Genomic DNA, 19,958 nt, shown 5'->3' with positions numbered 1-19,958 from the left:
TTTTAATAATTACTCAAGAAATCTATTCAGAATAAATTAATTATTTTTATTGCGAATAGAAATAAAAAGTTATAATAATACGACTTCACAAATATTATATAGTTTTTTCTTTAAATAAATCTTGATTTATTTTTTTAAACTGTATATAAAAATGTCGCCCACAGGACACAAGCGAGAGTTTTATACCTATAGCATAACTCTAATCGCAACAGAAAAAAATATATTTTTTATTTCGTTTTTTTTCAGTTTTCAACCATCTTTTATCACGCTCGTTTCCAACTAACTTAAAATGCAACTAATGATTAATTATTGTTATTAAAAGTAAATTTTTTCATTTGTAATATTAACAAATGTATACTGCGCGTAAACCAGATAAACCAACTTTAATTCATTTATTATAAAAGGTATCTTCTTCATAAGGAAAAAATATATCTTTAGTTCTTTGAAATTTTTTTTTGCTTTTTGTAAATAATACAATAAGACTTTTACATTTACTTTCGTTTGTAGATTTGTTTTTGTTTATCTTTTATAACTAAAGAGAACTCGTATTTGTTACGATAAAAAAACATTGTTTTTACGTTTGTTTAACAAAATCAATTTACTCTTTGGTTCGTTAAACCAAAGGTACATTAAATAACATTAAAGTAATAAATATGCGAAGATACTAAATATAAAAAAAAGTATACAGTAAATTCACTATTCAAAAGTTATGAAAATTATTTGCCCACAATTTATGTACCGTGTTAAACGGAGATCAGAAAATTATTTTCTTTTGTATTACTTAAATCACATCGACTCTATAATATTTTTTTTCTGTAAAAGAGTATCTTTTAATTATCCTAATTAAAGTTGATAGGAAGCTCTTTCAAATTGGTCGGTAATTTATTAAAATTATAAATAGAAATATAATAAGATCCTTTCTCGTAAACCAAAATATTTTAAGTTTAACAAAAACTTGTGGTGTCTGATTTGACCGTTATATATATATATACATATATATATTTTTTTTTAAGAATGAATGACAATTGTTTTTTATTAAAAACATAAAACAAAATGGATGACAGAAATAATTAAAAACTAACAAGTAAGCGTAGAGTACAACTCAAATCTACACGTTTCGCCAAGCGATAAGCCTATTATGAAGAGGCAGTACACAGTCCTGCCTATCATCAATCACTAATCACCGAATGTCTTTAACATTTCCATCACTAAAATTGATGCAACAAAAAGTAAAGTCGGTTTGGTTAAGAAGGGATATAAAGTTAAAAATTTTATTTAGGACTAATGAAAAAAGAAAAGCAATAGAGAATGCTACTAACAGCAACAAAAAAATTCGGTTACACATAACTGTAATAAATTTAACAGGATTTAACTACATTTTATGGATTTAAAACAGGACCCAATAAGGATACAAAACAAGGGAAATAAAAAGGATTTAAATAGAAATGGTACGACATGTAAATCGAAAAAGGTGATTATAAAATGCATTGTAATTTAAACATACTAATTTAAAAAGCGGAAGACTATCTACTGTTTGTATTTAATTTGACCTTGGATCTTAAAAAAAAAAAATTATAATTATTGGCCAAGTTTTCTTCAACATTAATTTCCAATATTGATATTCTAACAAAGATATTTTGGCAAGAAGCGTAGTCAGCATGATTTTCATTATTTTACTATAATATTAATAATATATTTTTTTTACATATAATTGAAGACAATAAATTAAATAAAAAGTTACGTAAGAAAAAAGTAAAAAAAACGAGCGTAAAAATTAGTCCTTAATAAGATAAAAAAAGTGAAACGGCTAAAATTTAAATTGCTTACTAATTCATCATGCTTAAACGTCATACTTATATACATGTGCCTATTTTCAACATCACGTGCAACATAAACGTGATAACTGCTACTACATAATATTGCGGTTGAAAAAAAAGAAGATATGACCGGAAATTCAGCTAAACATACCACCAGTAAGAAATAATAATTTAAAACAATATTTGTTTCGTAATAATATATTTTAATGTTTATATTTTCAAAAAGTTTTGTCGCCTAGAATATTCGAATTTGAACCTTTCGTTTTATATATATATATATATATATATATATATATATATATATAGTAACAATGGAATAGACAAAAGAACAAAAATATTTAAATGAATTTAATTTCTATTGAGTTGTTACAATAAAAAAGATAATTAAATAAAATATACCCCTTTTTAAATAACAAAATTAGTAATGTAAATCTACTTTTTTTGTAATAAAAAAGCGGGCATCAACAGCTATGGTCATTAGCCCGGTGAAAATTGGTAGATCATGAAAAGATGTCATGTCTGACCGGGATTCGAACCCGGTACCTCCGCACGAAATGTCGAGACGCTACCTACTCAGCGACGGATGTCGGCTGCTAAAAATTTTTGTTATTTAATAAAATATAAAATAACTGGTTTTTCATTGAACTCAAACCCTTAAAATTTCCGACAACAAAGAAATAAGTACAGTTCAAAAATTGTAACATTTGGGAGAAATCATAACACCCAATATAATTGAAAAAAAAAAAAATGGGATGAAGAATTGAGTACGAAAAATGGAAACTTCCCATCATAACACGAACAACATTTACAATAAAAAATCCCTGTGATATAACTCCAAATTGGGGCGCTATACAACTGCAGTCAAACCAGAAGCAACGAATGGGGTAGAATGTCTGGAGTTTTTCTCAGAACTAAAAAATAGTAAACGCAGAAAAAAAATTTTAAGAAAAATTTATGGACTAAAGTAGAAGATAGAATTTACAAATTGAAAAAGAAATTTACAAATATATAGAAAAAGATAGGAGACTTCATCCGGAAAAGAATATAGTTTAATGAACATTTATGCAGAATGAACAATCAAAATTGACAAAACAAATATTTAATTTCTACACAAATACAAATTTGTAGTTAACTACAAAGACCGAGTGGGCTTAAATAAATAGTAACAGATCTAAAAATATTAACCATTTCTGAGGATCTGTTAAAGAAAGAGATAAATTTAGAAAAGTGATTCTAGAATCTAAGTTTCCAGAGAGAAAGAGAAAACAAGAATAAACTTGAACAGTTGGACGGAAGAAAGGCAAAGCAGAAGAATGAAAAAATTTTGGGAAAAGAAAAAGAAGTAAAAAAACTACGAAAACATGATCGGAACGAAAAGAAAAAATATAAAATAATATAAATTTAGATGAATAATAGAAGTACGTAAAAGAAAAAAAAAATACCAAGAGAAATTCGGTATGATTAAAAATCCTTTTTGTATTTGCGATAGATTCAGAACGGTGATTTATTTTATGGTGATGTGTAGAGAATATACGTATTTAACTACGGCATAGCGGCGCCTACACCTGAGTATATAAATATTGCATACATAACAATACATTGTGTGTCCTCTCGTTGCGTGACTACGACTTCCGATTCGAACAAGACATACGAATAACATTACAGGTGTGTGCATTCATCATATTAATTATTAGATAAATAAGAAACAGTAAGCAAAAGGTAAACACACTAATTTATCGGATTAATGCAAAATTAAAGATCAAACTATAACAATAATATTTGTACAAAAAATAATATTAAAAAATAAAAATATTAATAAGCAATACTACGCTAAAAGAATCTTTGAAAATGCAGTTGCAAACTTCAAGCAAATTAGGCATTTGTTTTATTTTTACTAACGCATAATGAAATAATATCAAGCATAATTATCTGTAACTAAAATAATAATTACCGCTTCATTTCATTTAAAGCAATATTTAACTCGAAAGGAAAAAATTCGTTAAAAAAATAATACTTCGAAAAGTTACCAAATACGTTAAAATCACTAAATTTTGTATAAATAAGCACTTTTTACGACGATGTTGTATAACAATGTACCAAGGCCGCAAACTATCGCTCAAGGATACTACATTCAGCCAACCGTCAACAGTCATCATTAAAATATAATAATTATTATCGATCGTTAAAATTATTTATTTCATATTTTTTTCGTCATAGAATGTAATTAAATCAGAAAAATTGTAAGAAAATAAATCTAACATGTTAAAAAGCAATAAATTTCAAAAACGTGTATTCTTTCATAGAAATGAAAGCCGGAAAAGAAGACATTTTTAAATAGAAACTAAACAAGTTGAAATCTATAGCGAGTCTCAATTTATTATTATTTCTAATTACAAGATTATTATCTTGTGACATAATGATGGTGTTTGACCAGTAGATAAATGCATCATCATACATAATAAACCGCAAGTAAATAATATTTAAATAAATTTATTCATGTGTTAATTACGTAAAAATAATGATGGCGTGTCAGTGACAAAGAGAAAACGAATCTTCATGCGTTTCCATGACAACGCATGATAGGAACCAGTTTCTACACATTGTATGAAGGTTGGATTTGGCTAGCAAGGCAGAAGCAGCTGTGCCTGGTTACCTAGCAACCACCCGATATGCATTCCAAACTGTACCCTTGTCCCCTACCAACATATATATATATATATATATATACACTCTTTACACCCCCCCTAACTAGTGAATTTACAGTATTACGAAATCGATTTACTAAGGAAGAAAGACCTTGACATTGGTTTAAATTAATACTTCAAATATTAAATTTAAATAATATAAAAATTCAATAAAAAAACAAGCAAATTCCTGATGAAAACATATGTGCTAAAGCATAAAGAGATAGATCTACATCAAAAAACCCTGTCAAATCAATCTGATAGTGGTCGAGTAAAACAGGTGTTTTAAATAAACACAATGAAATATTAAAACGTACTTTCAACAGATAAAAACATTATAACTAATACTTTTACGCAAATAACAAGATAGAAGTAGTCACTTCAAACAAGTTTCATAAAATTAATATAATCTATTAACTACCTCGTTACACGTATGTCAATGATAGAAAATACTGTAATTATACATGTCAACGTGTACGTTATATTAACAAACTAAGTTTTTCTATATAATGTCATTTAATAAAAAAGAACGATAGATTAAACTGATGAGTAATTGAATTTTTAGCTGTCATAATATAATAACGTTGTAAAATGAGCATTCAACAGAGCCGCGTACAGAATGTGAAATATAGGTCAAGAATCAGCCATTCGCAACGCATCTTATTTGGTTATATTGGTCTAATGTATTAATTTTATACATAGTTTAACTAGGTTTTATTGAAAAACGAAACAACTTACACATACTTAATGGAAATGATCAATAAATTTACATAAAAACCATAAAAAATTACCTTTTTAAGCTAATCCTATCCAACTACGTAATGATAAACACACATCCTGGGTCGTGCACCAACACATAAACAAATAGCCTGAAATCTTGTGATCCACTACACGCTTACACGCGCTGTATGTTAAAACAAGTCAAACTAAATACAGTAATATCTCATTTATTGCAAAAAAGAAATAAAATCGAAATAAATATTTAATTTTATAACAAAAAACAAATACGAAGAAAATAAAAGTTGATATTAAAACAACTTACAGACATAATTATAGAATATGTTTTTAAAATAATTCATTAAAGAGAAGCTAAATTGACTAACTACTTTACCTCAACAGCTGATTCAACAGCAGACAACATAACAGTGATGTCGTTACATAAAGGTGTAAACAACACTAAAAATTATCGTATTCAAACTGCGCGTTTCCTTCTACGTTATAAAATTATCTTAATATAAACTAGATAATAAATTAGTAGTTAAAAGACGTTATGCCACTAACATAATGAATCAAAATATTTATAAAACCACCTGAAGTACTATAAAATGTGTACAGATATATTTAATGCCATTGCTGTAAAAAATTATACATATGTAACGTTTTTAGAAGGTAAAAATTTCAAAATTAATGGAGATAGAAATTTTACAAAGCTTAAATAAAAATCATTTGTTATGAAGTTAGTTATTTTAATCATTAATAATTTAAAAATTGCATTACTGTTTAATAATACATAATGTTAATACACCAGTGTATATGTACGTGTTACGTTGCCTGCCTGGATCAATTGTTATTAAACTTGAGTTACGTATTACGGAATACTTTTTAAACCTTTTTACAAAATTTAGCAAGTCATTATTAATGTATCTCTAAATTAATTTTATATTTATTTTTAAGCTTTTTCGCTTAATTTAGTTTATGTATTATTTAATTATGTTAATATATTAGATGAATTAATTATTATGTTGATATTAACACAGGTTGTTTATTCGTAACTTGGATGAAACGTTTCTTGTTGTGTGATTATATACTAGATATTTGTTTAAACCTGTGTACTACTCTTAATAGTATAATTAGCTCTGATTGCTAATACATAATAGAATAATCATATTAGACTGGATTTCACTAATTATTCAAAATTGCGTTATTTAATTCACAATGAATCGGTTCGTTTCCTACCTAACCTACCATTTACAAGATGTATTTCATTTTCGAACGTTTATTTTGTCGTCTACAGACGATAAATGCTTGTAGTAGACTAAAAACGTAATCCTAACCATAAAGAATGACATTTCTCGGACAAATCAAATTTTAATTTGTGTTGTAGGAAATACACAAATTTATTACTGATTGTCATAGGGTGCATAGATAAATAATATTATCTCACTTGGGTTAAAATTAACTTATTTATTTTAATTTCTTACTTTTTTTTATGTATACTCAATTTGTGAAAGCGCTACTTGTAGGGCTGAATATAGTTATCCATTTAGAGAGTTGAATATATAATATCGATTTCAGTTTATCATGCTGATATGCATCAATATTTTCTGCTCATTGGAAAAGGCAATGACTAAAAACATGTAAACCTAACCATAAAGAATGACATTTCTCAGACAAATCAAATTTTAATTTGTGTTGTAGGAAATACACAAATTTATTACTGATTGTCATAGGGTGCATAGATAAATAATATTATCTCACTTGGGTTAAAATTAACTTATTTATTTTAATTTCTTACTTTTTTTTATGTATACTCAATTTGTGAAAGCGCTACTTGTAGGGCTGAATATAGTTATCCATTTAGAGAGTTGAATATATAATATCGATTTCAGTTTATCATGCTGATATGCATCAATATTTTCTGCTCATTGGAAAAGGCAAAAGAAAACGGCTTCATTCTTCACTTTTATTAGTAAACCTGGTGTGGTGTTTTATTTGTGGTAATAGCTATGGAATTTTAGTAATGACTATCTCGCATCAGATTTGTCTATAAAGATTTTTATGACATTTAAGAAACATTTCCGTGGTTTTTTGTCATCAAAAGTATAGTTGCATGTAGATAAATAAATTATAGTTAATATTCTAGTTATTTAACAAAAAATTTTAATCCAGCTCCATACCTTGATTTGACAGAAATAAGCAACTTATGTCTCGTTAAAACTTTGTTAATCACATATGGGAATTATGCATTTGGCCACTGGGAAACTATTTTTTTTAAAAACTGACTTATTAAAAAATAATAAACATTTTTAAATGGCTTATTTCAGTTGATTAATTTACATTATTTTTGTATCAATCAATGTTTGCTCTATGTAAATGTAATTAATACCCAGTATGTTTATAGAATTGTAATACAGTATGTTTATCAGGAATTAAAATTTTAATATGTTGAATAGTTTATTTAAAATTTTCTTCTTTACCTCCTTAATGTATCATATACCTCCATCTTGTTCTATCCCACCACAAGTCCTTCATAAATTTTTCCCTTTTACTCCCTACTCATATCTTAACATTATTTATCTAGCTACCATTCCATTGCTCTTTTCTGCATTCAGTATTTTCAGTCCTGTTCTTTCTTCACTCATTCTTTTAATATGGCCACATCATCTGGGTAGTGATTTCCTCATCCTGTGAAACACTTTCTGTGAGGAGGTAAAAGCAGGGGTTCTGCTTTTACCTCCTCACTAGATCCTCTTTATCTCTCCGATCATAGTTCTAAGAAATGTTATCTCCATAGCTTGTGTTTGTCTCCTATCCTTTTGTAGTGTAAGCCTCTATGCTATAAACCAGACTTGGTGTGAGTACACCTAGTGTAAAACTTGTTTATATTTTCTTGACACTTGTTATTCCATACTAGTTCTCTTAAAACCTGATAAAAAAACTCTTGCACTTTATAACTTCTGTTTCATGTTAACTTTTACCAAAATGTTTAAAAACTTGTCACAAATTCAAGAAATTTGTTTGTAATTTCAGCTTTCACCTTTCATCTTTGTTCTCTGTTTATCACTAAATACTTGCTTTTTTATATATTCATTCCCCCGTACTTCAGTCCTTTCATTTCAAACACCAAGATTCTTTAAACTTCATCTTCACTTTCATTTTAATTAAAATATCCTAAAGTAATCTTATTTAAATGAAAAAAAATAGTGCTTATTAGTTTTTTTAATATTACTTTTTTCTGCTAGTATAACACGCAATAGAAAGAAAATATTAGAGATGATAAAAAAACTCCCCGCCCAGATTTTTTTAAATTTCTTAATGTTCAAGGTCCCTAAATCTTAAAAACTAACATATTTTTTATAAAATTCTACTTGTATGTTGACATGTAATTTTGTTTCATGTTTCAGCGGTAATTTAACTTAACAATCATGAAATCTAGTATGTTAACTTGAGTATTATAGAGACTAAAGTTTTGTGGGAAGCAACAGGTAAAATGCTCTATCACAAATGATTACTTATTAAGTTCTATTTAAATTTAAGGGGAGCAAGACAGGAAAGTGCAGCAAGATAGTTTAACATCATTCAGGCACCTAGTCAACAGTTATAATTTTAGTTATAAATTTCTGCTATTTGTTCCAGATATGTATCCAGGCACATCTTTTTTTTTTTACAGTGTTGCGGAGAAATACCATTTACGTACCCCGCACAAACCACAAAGTAGGGGGGTGTTGGATTCGTACAGGCTCAGCTAGATGTTGTTATCAGAACCTATGTATGCTCGTACCCTATGTATGCTCGAACTCCTATTTCATCGTATTCCCCACCCGAGGCCTGATCAGCAGTCAAGCATAGCACAGCCTCGGGGGTTACTTTTTAGCTCAGGGAATCAAGAGTCCTCGTGTCTCATCACCAGCACCCATCTGCTTAGGTGGAGACAAGTGATAGCTCCGCAGAGGACTGTCCTTCACCCCGTCGCTCTCTGGTTAGTCTTCGTCTTGTGTTGCAGGAGATGCTGGCCATCTCATCCACCAGTAGTATATGTTACAGGTCAGTTCTCTGTTCGGTTGGTTGTCTCTAGCTCCTAGAGTGAGATGGCCAGGTCCAACTATGTTGTCCTTGTGCCCCACCCCAGGAACTGGGACTCAGTCTTTGTGTCTTCTTACCTCCACCTTGTGCATTCTGAAGGGGTGTCGTGTCGGGTCTGGGTTTTTTATTTTGTGTTCCATTTCTTCTTTTATCTTGAAATATCAAATTGGAAGGCATAGTTAAGTATTTACAAATTCTGTTTATAGTAATGGGATTACATTACATTTTCATAAATATACAAATATTGGAAATACATATACATCATCATGATTTATAAATTACACACTTTACATAAAATTACTCAGATTATAAATTACAAATTTTCTTTACAAGCAAATACAGTACAGATAAACATGGTTTTTACATCATTATTTTTATGTGTGTCACAACAGTTATAGAATACATAGGCATTATCATGATTTATCATACAAGATACAATTTATCTACAAACATTTACCAGCATACAGTAGAAGATATATAGACATCATATTTTATGGTTCAGTTATCCTATTTATTTACACGTAAAAGCATACAGTGTTAACATGGTTTACTTTACTGCTTTTATAGGCTTCGGAATGTTCTGGAGTGACCTCCCATTTATCAGTAATCTGTTGACATTGACGCTGTTTTGTGGAGATTATCCCTCGTCTCTTGCCATTCCGTCCTCTCTGTTTTTTATTGTGAACACATGTGATGCGTATCTCACGATGGTGCTGAAGTTATTTCTGCTACATAACATTACCTATACTATTGTATCAGTTGTTATAGGTCCAGTAACGTTAATGCATCTGCACCGTTCATCTTCCCAGTGCCTACATTCAAACATGATGTGCTCCAGGGTATCGGCATAGTTCGTAATCTGTTCTTCTCCTACCATGGAGGTACATTCGGAATACGCCATGGCCCATCGTAATTGGGTCAATCAGTAGTTCAAGTCCCCAAACTTGCAGTTGATCCATGGTTCGACCTCTCTTATTAATTGGTGGGTCCATCTTCCAGTTGTCGATTGGTCCCACCATTCCTGCCACTCCTGGAACAGCCATCTATGCGCCACTGTCAAATTTTCCCCTTCCTCTTGCGAGCAACCTGGGTAAGGGAGGAATGCCTGCTAACATTAGGGCTGTGTCGGTGGAAACTGACGTGTAAGCAGAAGTGATACGCAGTGCTATCCTCTGTTGCACCCCTTCCATTCTACGGTGATAGTTTCTGAATTCCAGGGCATTTCCCCTCCATACAGAAGTATAGAGTTTATAACGTGCCCATACAACCTCTCCCCGGGCACATCTTGTGGAGGTTCAATCTAACTTTTGTTAAAGTTGTTATTTTTGAGAAAAGTTACAAAGTCTGATACTATACATTGCACCCTGACATTATGCTCCAATTATGCCCTAAAAACCAACACTATTAAAAAAAGAAAACATAATGGTAATAAAATCAAAATAGTACCCCAGTTTAATTATCTTGAAGAAATAAAATAAATGAAAAACCTCGATCAAAATAAAAAGAAACAAACTAGTTAAAGCTCAGAAATTAACCTGGTATACTTACAATAAAAAATACTTATCAATAAACACAAAAATAAGACACTGTAACACAGTTATAAAACCAGAAACCACGTATGTAGCAGAAACACTTCTACCTGAACGAACAATGAAAGACAGACAGACTCTAGAAAATCGATAGAACCTGCTTCAATAAAAACTACCAGAAAGACAAGCAGTGGTGCATTGTGTCCAATAAACAGTTAGAACTCATCACTGGGTACCATGTGTAAGAGATTAGTTCTTTGGACATATCATGAGGATGCAAGATTCAAGAATTCTGAAACAGATAGTACAGTACAATCTTGGACTCTAAACACCAAGGCAGCATGCAGATGGATCAGAGAAATAAGTGAGTATCTGAAGGAAATTGACCTTACACCTCAGATAAGATAAAATTAAACAAGAAAATCAAGAGCAAAAACACTCGCTTCACATTCACAAGAAAAAACTCACAACACAAATATTTTCAGCACTAGAAAGGGCAGAAAGATCAGAACATATAAAAAAGTACTGGAGGACTGCAAAGCCCGAACAGTCCCGTTGAAGAGACTTGGATAATGGACTGAATAAAGTAATCCTATGCGGTCATAAAAGATAACAATAATATAAAGTAAATATTTGAAGATATTAAATAAAAAATGAAAAAGTTATTAGGTGAAACTTATTTTGAGACATGTTTGTACAAATAAAATAAGAAGCAGAAAATTCTATCCTTTTTCTGTTAATTTTTTTATTTGAAAACTTAAAACTACATAAAATAAGAAAATTACATATTTAAGAAAATCTTTCAATTTGATTTAAAATAAATTGATAGGAAGATCTTTTTAGATGGGTTGATAGTTTACTAAAAATGGTGATAAATATGTTGGCACTTTCCAACAAGCATGATATACATTGATTACATAATTACCTTCCACATGGTTACAATGTTTATCTATCTGAGAAATGCACTGGTTTTATTTATATTATAGTTCACTACGATCCATACACAATAATTTTTTTAATTTCTAGTGCAGAATCTTGCAATCCTTTTAAAAAACTATCTTCAGTAATAGATAAAATTGAGTCATCTGGATTATAATCATTCTTTATTATTCATTAATGTTAGTGTTTAACATTCATAGTAACATATACTGTTAAAATAATTAAATTTAAAAATGGATGGCTCATCTCCCTACACATAGTTAATAATTACAATATATATTGCTGTATGTGCATGCATGCATCAGCCAGAAGGTTGGTTTGATCAATTGAATATTATTATAACTGTTACATAAAGACTATGTAGCACTAAGAGGTATTCTTGGTTAAACGTTATGAGATGGTGGCCAATTTGTATCACAACATGGAGTATATAAATGAGGTTTACATCATCAGAGGATAATGTAAATACCATTGATTTACTGTAAAAAAAAAAAAAAAAAAAAAATAGTTCAGTTTATCTTAACAGAACATATTTCATAAAGAAGTTAAATAAAGATGCAAATAATACCTCATGACTAATAAACACAATAACAAATAACTATTAATTAGTTATGCTATTAAAAAAAAAAATTGTTAATTATTTAATTGAGGTGCCTCACCCCGAAATCACAAAAAACATCAAAATTTGAAGCTGGGTCAGGATGAAAAGTAGAGATATCATTACACAGTGGAAATTAAAAGTGTAGCATTTTACTTTATGAAACGTAATTATCTAAAATATTTTTTACAGAAGAAAAGAAAAATGAAGTATTACATACATGAATATTTCTTACACCGTATTAAAAAAATTAACAATCTTTGACAATGTACAGGAAGATTTATCATGTGTTGCTTTATTGGTTTTATTCAGGGATTTAGGAGGCCCAGACTTGACCCATTAGACCTAATGGTAGCTGCTGGCAAGAAAAGGGGTTCTTAGTTGAACCAATCCCCTTACCACATACCAAGCATACAGTGCTTCTTCTCTTTAGGTCCTGACATTCTCAACATGAATAACCTTTCTTTCTTTTTCCTGTTTAGCCTCTGGTAATTACCGTTCAGATAATACTTCATTGTGCAGTCTCAGTTCGACCATTCCTGAGATGTGTGGTTAATTGAAACCCAACCACCAAAGAACACTGGTATCCATGATCTAGTATTCAAATATGTGTAAAAATAACTCACTTTACAAGGACTTGAACGCTGGTCTTCCAAATCAGCTGATTTAAGAAGACATGTTCACCACTAGACCAACCCAGTGGGTTAACATGACTAACCTCTCTCTCTCTCTCTCTCTTTTTTTCCTGTTTAGCCTCCGGTAACTACCGTTTTTAGATAATTCTTCAGAGGATGAATGAAGATTATATGTATGAGTGTAAATGAAGTGTAGTCTTGTACATTCTCAGTTCGACCATTCCTGAGATGTATGGTTAATTGAAACCCAACCACCAAAGAACACCAGTATCCACGATCTAGTATTCAAATCCGTGTAAAAATAACTGGCTTTACTAGGACTTGAACGCTGAAACTCTCGACTTTCCAAATCAGCTGATTTGGGAAGACGCGTTAACCACTAGACCAACCCGGTGGGTAACATGACTAACCTAAAGAGTCAAATCTACACCTACAGAACTGATAATGAGGAAAATCAAGAATAAAGAAAGAGATGGATGATGGGAGAGCACAATCTACCTATTGAGATATTTTACCATCTTTTCCTGAAGCCCGATCTATGTCAGTAAACCTTAGCATGTGTGTCTTTCATAATCACATCAACGGTAATTTTTTTTGGCAAATCGTCTTTGATCAAAGCCTGTACCTCAATATATCAGGGTCTGGCATAAAAGTTGAATGAATGTACCCTAAACAACTTCAAAGAAAAAATCAAAAGGGATTATAGCCAATGAGTTTGGTAGATAGGATGTTGATTTGCCAAATCAGTTCATTTTGTGGCAGAAAGTGACATCAAGAAAATCTGTAACTATTAATACAACACTCTTATATTGAATGTATTTGTTCCACCAATCATATTTCATGAGACTTGCACATTGTACATAATCATTATTGTTTTTTATGTAAAGGGTAATCTCATTAGTCACGATGCAATGAGGAAAATCATCTTACTTCAAGGCTGAATGATTTTAATTCATTATTGAATTCAGGTGACATTAAATTCTTACTATCATCAGGATAGCTCAATATAAAAAAAAAATAATTATAGGGGTACTTTTGAACATGTTATACATTTAATAGTAACTGGAAGGTAATGATTTTTTTGTTTTAAAATAAAATGCAGTTAGCATAGCAGTTGCATTTCATTCCAAGTATTTATGATTACATTATAAAACACTGATCTTAGAATAGATGCTACATATGTTACACTTAGTATATAAAATGACATTCAGGATGAGAACATTTTGCAAGGAAGTATGCTTTTGGAAAAGGTTGATAAACTTCTATATTTCACCTGTTACAACTTCAACAAGAAGTCTACTGTTGAAATCATGAGTGAACAAAAAATGAGAAAATGTTTATGTAGCCATGCCCTTGATCGTTACTTAAAGACAAAATTAGTAAAAGCTGACACTACAAATAGATGTAAATTTTTATATAATGAAACACTATGGTAATTATGAAATTTTCCATCTCGTATTACAGGAAAAATTCTTTTAAGATATGTGTCTCAAGTAAAAATGTTTTTAGGTTAGAAACTAGGGGCAGTTTTACTTCAAACACTGTCTAAGTCATAATGGTAAAGGGCGGCCATGGTACTAAAAAACCAAGAAGAATGCTACACTCTTATGAAATGACGAATGTTTGGCAAGATTTTTAGTTTTAAAAAACCTGAGAAATTATTTCAATTTTATTTCTTTCTTGATTAATTTACCAGTCCAAACAATGATATTAAAATAAAAGTATACCTCAAGTAAATCATTGAAGTTGCCTTTTAACTTAAGTCCTCTACAAATTTTAATCTTAAAATTAATTTAAGATTTTTTAAAATATAATTAATAATATTATGATTATGAAAAATATTATTAATTATTTTATCATCTGTAAGCTAGCAACATAAACTTTTTTCTAAGATGTCAACCATTTACCAGAAATGGACAAAAACATTTCTTTATTAAAGAAGAAAGGGTGTTTGTAATAAAAAACAAACAAAAACTAAAATTATTTATTCTTTTTATTAATTCATAACAATAAAAATAAAATATTATAGTGAATACACTTTATTTATTTATTGTATTACCATGAAAACAATATTTTCATCAAAATTCATTCTACATATATTTTTTCACTATTTCTAGAACTTACCATTATATTTATATTGTATACTGTTTAATTATTTGAAGGAAAAGAATTTATATAAACAATTACTATTATACATATTATACCATCAACATTTAAACAAAAAATCATCACAGCCTTAAACAAATATATTTAAAAGAAATTAATACCAAAAAACATTAATAAATTGACACAATCAATTTAAACTTTTCTTTTTAAGTGATGTAATAATGATTTTTTTATATTAACTACTTCAATCGAACAAATCATTTATTATTTTCTGTTATTGAATCATCAGATTATATATTGAGATATATAAATTAAATTTAAAAAATACAAAAAAGTATATTCAGTCTAGAAAAAACACTACTAATATTAATAATATAACATCACTACAAACACAATTCATTTCCAGTCTCGCTTTACAAATAGCAAAGAAATTTTATTTTTATATATTTACTAATATAATGATTTCATATATACCTAAGTGTCCAATAATGTACTAATTCATATCAGTGTAAACTAAAAACTTTTGTTTTTACTAATTGTAAAATTTAAAAAAAATATTGAATATTTTTTTAATATTAACTTTCTTAAAAAAATAATATATCATTTATTTTTTCAAAAAAATAAATTCTGTTTTGGAAACATTTAGTTTTTTGGGATGAAATATTAAAAAAGCCCTGATAGTGAATATGTTTGTATATGTATGAATTGGTTTATAAGTGTGTATAAAAAGAAAATGCTTGCTAGTGTTAGTGACATGTTTATATGTGGAATAATCAAAACAATTAATTTTGAGAAAATTTAATTTTCTCAATTTTTGAGAAATCGCTCAATTTGTTTTAAAGTTATAGGGGGGAAGAATTTATTTATTTAGTTGAAAACAATACATCCTTTCTAGTGATCACCTATCAGGAATAAAAATAGTAACCAACCATAAAATTTACAAACTCACACAGGTTTCAATCTAACAAACCTGCACTTGGATTTTATACATAGAAATCTAATCATACTTTTATTAATCAGATTTGTATTTTATGGGAATTAGGATGCTCAGTTTACCCAACAGGTACTTCAACCACTGGCTTACTGGATAGTCAGCCAACAGGAAACATAATTCCAGACAGATACACAAAAAGTTACATCCCATGAGATTACATTAGCTTCACAACTTCTGACATCCTTAATGAAACAAAAGTCAAAAAGGTTCAAACCACAGAAAAGCTACATAAAAAACAAAAAATTCTGCCTTGAGGATAGCTTTGTTGCTCCTCCCTCCAGGCAGTATGAATCAAAATTATCCACATTTCAGGAGATCTGAATATTCTTACCTAAGAAGACAGTAACAAATTACAGACCCAAAATTGCTTTTTCTTCAGAAATTAAAGTATATAAATAACAGACTTCTTAAAGGATCACATTCCATCCCTGAATCCTTCGAATTGTGTAGCATGAGGAAGTAATAAATGGAAGAATAAACTGCTCATTCAGATCTTCACACTTAAGGATATACTAAGTCGAAAGAAGTTACTACTGAAAAAGACTGCCAAAACATTTTTTAAATATAACAATTGTAATTATTATTATACATTCCAATAAATAATAATAATAATTATAAAACAAACAGCAAAGAGAATATAAGAAAACCTAATCATTTTTTTTAATCTAAAAGATTTTTAATATAATAGCTTTCACATGCTGAAAAATCATTGGTTTTTCATCGCTGATAAACCAATTCTGAAAGAAATTAAAGAATTCTGAAACAATTTTCTAGCTGTTTAAAGATTTTAATTGCCTGTATTATTTACATATGAGAAGTAAAAAAAAAACCTAAAAATTCACTCAAACTTGGTCCAATTCATTCAGCTTTCAAGCTCAACCAGAATATAGCTACAATTATAAGAAATATGTTTTGAGTTATGCCTTTTATCTCGTTAAACTGAAATATTTTGTTTAGTTAAGTATTAGCAAAACCACTGATTAGTATTTTGTTGAACAAAATGATTCAAATAATACATGAGTCTTAATAAAAAAAACTCTGCAATAATATATATCAATTTGAAAGTTTACTAAACATCTAAAAAAAAAACATTATTGGGTGAATGAAAAGTCAATTTAAACTGCTTAAGTGCTATTTCTTATATCTGCCAATTATCAAATTATTGTATTTCCTAAACTGTTCACCATATCCAAAAATAATAAGAATTTTTGCAAAACAAAAATTTGACTGAAATGTGATAGGATGTACACAAAATAATTATTTTTATTTACCATACGATAAGCTAAATTATGGTCAGAAATAAAAAGAAACGAAAATTCTGTATGTTTTACAAAATTTTATTTAAAATTACACTATATAGCGTTTATTTAACACAATGGACTGTGTTAATCACTGATTAAAAATTTTCTTATATTAGCAAGTTTTATAAAGTGTAGAGCTGAATAATTATGAAAATATGAACTATTTAAAGATGTATATCAGATGACAACTAATTTAAAAATTAATAGTGATGAAATTTATTGATTACAAGAAATAAACATTTAAATAAAATGTACAATCAATTTTAGAAAATATTTTGTGGAGAAACATTCAAAATGATGTCCACTTTGAATTCACTTTATTATTAATTAACTTTAATAAATATCACATGCATGACTGGCTTTGGTGACACTCAATGTCCAGTACAAGCTTAGTGAATTTGATGCCAAACTATTTAAAGATGGATTTTATAGCATAAAAAAAATTCATCCTGATTAGGTTTTTTAACTCAAAACTTGGAGATTAACAAATAGGATAAAGTTTTATAGCTTATATAATTAAAGTAGGATAAAAAGAAGCTAAATGATGATTGAGAAAAAAAATTGAAATGATGTCCTCTTGTTCACTGATGAAAAGTTTAACATTTTTTAATTTAAAATAAAATTTCTCTGCTATATCTTGTACTACATAAATCACAATCTTTTTAATTAAACTAATTAATTACTTTAATTAATAACAATATAATAAAGTATGTAAATAAATGAAATAATATATAAAAATACCAAACACCATATCTATTCTACAATATTTATTTTAATAGTAGTCATTATACACATTATTTTATAGCAGTAATTTATAACACAATATAAAATATAATGAAATATAAATATTATTTCTCAGGCCTTCTGGTGCTTCAATAAAGGGTATGTATAATTTATACATTACTTTATTTTCTATTATTATTTAACTATAAAAGATGAAATATGCGTGTTTTTTTTTCATGTAATTTTATTTTTTAATATTACAATTAATAACTATTATAATCATAACACTATAAATAAAATGGTGCAAAGAAGAAAAACCTAACTATTATTAAAATTACTACAAATATAACTTCATGAGTGTTAATATAATAATTTCGATAATTAAACAAATTATTATAAAATTAAACTAAATTTTTTGTAAAAATATTCAATGTAAATAAAAGAGATTTTTTATAGTACGATTTTCACATTACCCAAAAAATAAATATATGTAAACAAAAGAGATTAAAGAAATATAATATAAATTCATTAAGTAATATGAGGATAAAACAAGTTACGTTGTGCTTGCATCCAAATCTGCATATTAAAGAGACATTTCTATTCATTTTAAAAAGACGATGGCCATCTCTGCCATAATATGACAGTTCATTATGCCATGGTATTCAAGAATTTAATAATTACATCTATTGGATACAATTTGATATTCCAAAAAAATTGACACACTTAAAACTAAATCCATATATAGGGGCTGAATTTGTCATATCAATAAAATAGCAATTAGCAAAACCAAGAAACAAACTGGCTTTTTATAAACTAAAGTTGCTTATATAAACCAGATGACATTAATACTTAATTAATATTTTTCATGAATATATCCATAAAAACGTTTTGTGAATGTGAATGATGTCTTTAATACAATTCCATTATTCCTAACTAACTGATTAGGCAATATTTATTATTATTTTCAAAAATACTTCATATTAATAAATCATATAATATAGTTTGATTTATTTTTACTCTTGTTATTAATAATAACATGTTACAGTATATTAATCATAAGTTTAATTAAATAAAAAAATGACATGTCAGCATACAATATAAATCTGTTTTACATAACAAAGATTTCATTTATTGCAATAATTTTGGTAGTCCGCAGTATATAATAATATACAGTTTAATCATAATACAGTTTAAAAGCGAACGGCTATTTTATTGCAAGACTCTCTCACTCTCTACTACACTCTAATCAGAATATCCGGGTCCTCTCTAGACAAAAACTGGTTTGTCACATTATATGCTATGAATACACAGCCTACTGTTTTGTGCAATTATGTATTTTTATTTTGTTTTAATTATCAATTTTTAAGTGGTTGTTGATGTTCATATTCTCATCTATACCATGACAACTTTCAAGAAATGTTACATCTAACAAAAAAATGAATTATTTAGCTTATATATTATCACTTATCACATTTTACTTACTATATATATATATATATATACACACACACACTCACAAATAACATCATCAATATCATATCCTTTTATTGATAACATTTCTCTTTACTTCTTTCAATTGATTGTTAATATTATGTCAATTACATTTTTACAGAATTCAAAAGATTACAGAATATATTCCAATCTAAAAAAAACCCAAAAATCAGAAATAAATATAAATCCTCCAGTAACATAATAATTAATATAATCTTTGCCCTGCAATGTGTAACAAAATAGCTATAAGTAGTACATACAGTTTTATTTATTTTACAAAATATAACTACAAAACCAATCAACTAGCATATACCTGAAAGAGAATCAAATAAAAATAT

At 28.3% G+C, this 19,958-nt stretch overlaps 1 protein-coding gene across 1 annotated transcript in view; it reads right to left on the bottom strand.

Moving 5' to 3' along the window:
- LOC142331359 (forkhead box protein N3-like) overlaps positions 1-5,368 on the bottom strand; it is a 746,610-nt gene extending 741,242 nt beyond the window's left edge. The window contains exon 1 of the mRNA XM_075377204.1: positions 5,293-5,368. The gene's annotated coding sequence lies outside the window, so the exon portion shown is untranslated. The remainder of the gene's footprint in view (positions 1-5,292) is intronic.
- Positions 5,369-19,958: the final 14,590 nt, after the last annotated feature.

Source organism: Lycorma delicatula, chromosome 10 (assembly GCF_047948215.1).
Source record: "Lycorma delicatula isolate Av1 chromosome 10, ASM4794821v1, whole genome shotgun sequence".
Lineage (NCBI taxonomy): Eukaryota > Metazoa > Arthropoda > Insecta > Hemiptera > Fulgoridae > Lycorma > Lycorma delicatula.
The sequence above is the reverse complement of the archived record's forward strand: the minus strand, read 5'-3'. Positions and strand labels throughout refer to the sequence as shown.